Source organism: Meles meles, chromosome 8 (assembly GCF_922984935.1).
Source record: "Meles meles chromosome 8, mMelMel3.1 paternal haplotype, whole genome shotgun sequence".
NCBI lineage: Eukaryota > Metazoa > Chordata > Mammalia > Carnivora > Mustelidae > Meles > Meles meles.
Window position 1 is genome coordinate 74,362,178 of NC_060073.1, and position 3,875 is coordinate 74,366,052.

The 3,875-nt window shown below is 39.0% G+C and overlaps 1 pseudogene; it reads right to left on the minus strand.

Moving 5' to 3' along the window:
- Positions 1-1,314: 1,314 nt before the first annotated feature.
- On the minus strand, positions 1,315-2,442 carry LOC123948797 (annotated as a pseudogene).
- Between the last annotated feature and the right edge of the window lie 1,433 nt (positions 2,443-3,875).

Here is a 3,875-nt window from a genome sequence, read left to right on the forward strand (position 1 = left end):
TCTCATTTTGTGGGGTTGATAGAGTTCAAAAGAAATGGCTGCTTGGAGAACAGAATGAGTTTATTTAAAGAGAACAATAAAGGCACCCTCAGGTATGAATTGGGGCTGAATTGCTCTAGTGGGGACCTGGAAAGAAAGCACCCTGTTTGACTTAAGAGAGTAGCAGCTAAGTTGAAGGCATGGAACATCCCTGTCCATATTAGATGAGAGTCAAACAGAGCATGGATGATGGGGTAGGGGAGAAACACTTCAAAATGGCTCTATTCTTGGAGTCAAATGTAGTAGCCAATTGGGAGATGAAAAATAATTATAGGGAATGCAAGCTTGCAGTCCCTGCATGGGATGCTGAAAGAGGACAATTTGGCTCAGTGAGAGCCAGACTCCTCAAGCCTTTGCTTTGAGGAGCAAGAAAAGAGGGCATGATAGGGACCCCTGAAATTTGTTTCATTTAAGTTTATGATGAGCAACATAGCTAAGTTTTTCATTTCTCTCTGAGTTCTCTCAACCACTCAGCAAGCAAAGTATTATTAGCTCCATTTCACATTTGATCAACTAAGGCACACATCTAGATGATGGGGAATCTCCTTAACTCAAAAGCTCATACTCCTACGGTACCACCCATCTTCAGGAGAGGGTAGTGTTCACTGCCCAGCTTTGGCATACATCTATAGTTCCAACCCATGCAGTAAGCACAGTGAGAAAGTCTACTTTGTCCAGGCCACTTGGATTATGCAGAAATGAAACATGGAACATGCTGACAACCTAGTTGAGAAGATAGACTCATACTTATTTTTGTAAATGTATAGCAGAGTATGATGAATGCTGTAAATTAAGGTACAAATGAAGTCTTCAAAAGGAACATTTCTTGTGCACGCTATTCCCTCATACCTATTTGGGCCTTTGTACTTGTTATTTTCTTCCCCTATTCCTTCTAAATGATTTAAGCCTGCTTATTATTTTTTTTAGAAGGTATGGGACCCAGAAGCTTGACTTCTGCAACCACCAACATCTTTTTTTTTAATATTTTATTTATTTGACAGAGAGAAATCACAACTAGGCAGAGAGGCAAGCCTGCTTATTATTTTGAAAGTCAGTTAATTCAGATAGCTTTTTAAAAATATTTATTTTATTTTTATTTTTTATGGCTCTTTTCAGTTTGTTACTTGATGAGTTACACTAGTCCAAGTTAAAAGCAGACCTCAGATGGTTACATTATACAAGCTGTGAGGTTTTTAAGCTTGTGATAAGGGACAGAAGGGAAATTCTACTGATTGCAAGGAGATCCTCACTTAAGCTTCAGTGAGCCAAAACCACTTAAAATCCATGAGCCTTCAGCTGGTTGTCCTTAGCCAGTCCATTCTCTATGAGGAACTGGCATATGTTCTTGCGCTGGTCACCCTGTAGCTGAATTACTTCTCCATATTCTGGAGGCTCAATTACAGTGTCACTGCAGGCAAATTTTTTCTTAAACACCTTACTGGTTTCTTTTTATCATAACTGAGCAGTTATTGTCTCAGTCATAATCATAACTGAGCAGTCATTGTCCCCTGGACAATGGTAAGGGTCTTCCTGCCATTTCTCTGTTGAATTCTTATATGGATATAATCCTCAGCGGCAGGAGGAAGCAGATAATCACCTTTCCTTACATCAGCAAAAGGGTCAAAAGAGTAGAGATTCTGTGGGATGCCTGGGTGGTTCAGTGGGTTAAAGCCTCTGCCTTCAGCTCAGGTCATGATCCCAGGGTTCTGGGATCAAGCCCTACATTGGGTTCTCTGCTCAGTGGGGAGCCCACTTCCTCCTCTCTCTCTGCCTGCCTCTCTGCCTACTTGTAATCTCTGTCTGTCAAATAAATAAAGAAAATCTTTAAAAAAAAAAAAGAGTGGATATTCTGGATAGCAGATATATGATAGGATTCCTTTTCCTCCATGGAAATGGCCTACAGAAGACAGTAGTGGGAGAAGGAGGGAGGGGATGGATTTGTTGGGAAGTAAAGGAGCTCAAGGAGGAGGATTCTGAGTCCTTGGCTGTGGCTCAATGACTGGAGCTATTTTACTTTATTTTTTTTAAGATTTTATTTATTTAGCGGGGAGGGGAAGGGACAGAGGGAGAGGGACAAGCAGACTCTGTGCTGAGCAGGGAGCCTGAGGTGGGGCTCAACCCCAGGACCCCAAGATCATGACCTGAGCTGAAGTCAAATGCCCAACCAACTGAACCATCCTGGCGCACCCTCCCCAAAAGTTATTTATTTAGATAGATGTCATGTAATCAAGCCTATACCAAATACTTGGGAAAATACAAGAAAGTATAAGAGTGAATCCTACTATTAGGAACTGGCAAAAAGGAATAGGAGATTAAAGTCAAAAAGATCTGAATTAAAATCCGGGTTCAGCCACTCACCAGCTGTGTGACCACTACTGAGTCACAAGCTCTATGACCTTCCATTTCCACCCAGATATTTAAAATGCAAAGGGGCCATTAGATCCTCCTCCAGACACTCCTTTTTTAAGAGTCTCTCATACTCTAGACCACAAGATGTCTGTACCAAAAGTGATACATTATGAGGAGGTAATATCTGATTTGAAATCAGGAGAGAGTGTTTGTTGGAATCTGGGTCAACACATCTAGAAGAAAGAAAACTATTTCAAATTGGGTGCAGACACATTACATCAAACATATTGCTCTCTGCTGAGAGTTATGACAGAGGGTTGGACCCTCCAATTCTCCATTAATCTCAAAAATGGTTGCTGAAATATTTCCAAAGCAAAGGTCTCCTGTGGGTGTTGAGCTAGGGAACAGAAAAAGTACAGAGAATTAATTGTCCTTTCAATCTATACTTCTAGGCTGTAGAAAACAGAGAAGGCATCTCTAAATCAGATAGACATCAGTTCAAATCTCCGATGTGCATGTTTTGCAAGTGACTTATCTTATTGGCCTTCAGTTTCCTCCTTTGTAATCCAGACTGGCATTGCCTGTATGAAGTTTCTTTTTGAATATTAAAGAGCCTAATATGTACAAAATATGGAGCAAATAGATACATATTAGGCACTCAACAGAACTAGCATATTCCTCTGCTATGCATACAGGTTGGTTTTTATCTTACTCTGCATTAGGCACTAGAGATTCATTAACAGTTTACATCCTTGTGGAAAGACTCCATATATATCTTTTATTTGTAGCCAATCCTACTGATCTTCCTTTTGCCTTTTAAGTACAGACATCTGAGTTAGTCTATAGCTTAGAAGGGTATATTTTTTCATCAGTTGGAAAGTTCAATGCCTTTAAAGTAAATAGAATGAATGTATACCAATATTCATTTAAAATAATTCTTCAAACTTGCCCAAAGACTAACAAAAACCATAAATAAAAATTGACATCATTCTTGGTAATTTCTCCCATATGTCAAAAATCATGGAACAGCCAATATGACTCAGATCTGACCCCAAAGCTCTACCTGCTGATACTTTTATTAATATTCCATTTGGAAAGACTGTAAATGCTTTACTATTATAAGTTTTTGCAAACACTGGTATTTTTCATGCCTCCAGCAATCTCTAGTTTCTAAATATTTCATTTTCTTGGGTAGCGTGTGATATATGAAATGAAGTTCTGCAGCCGGATTTCCCAGAACTTAAAAACCTGAAGGTCTTGAAATTAATATTGAATAGTGTCAAGATAGGTGTTTTTTATTTATTCTGTAGGTTTGTTGTTGTTCTCCTTTAATGAAACTGAAAAGCAGCAGAGATGTTGATAAATGGAAGGGTTTCCTTTCAAATTTCTAAAGCAAATGTACAGATTTGCCTAAATTGTGCATGGATTTGCAAAGCATCAGTCCATAAGAAATTGTTTTTAAGAGCTGAAAAAGAAGAAATAGCTCT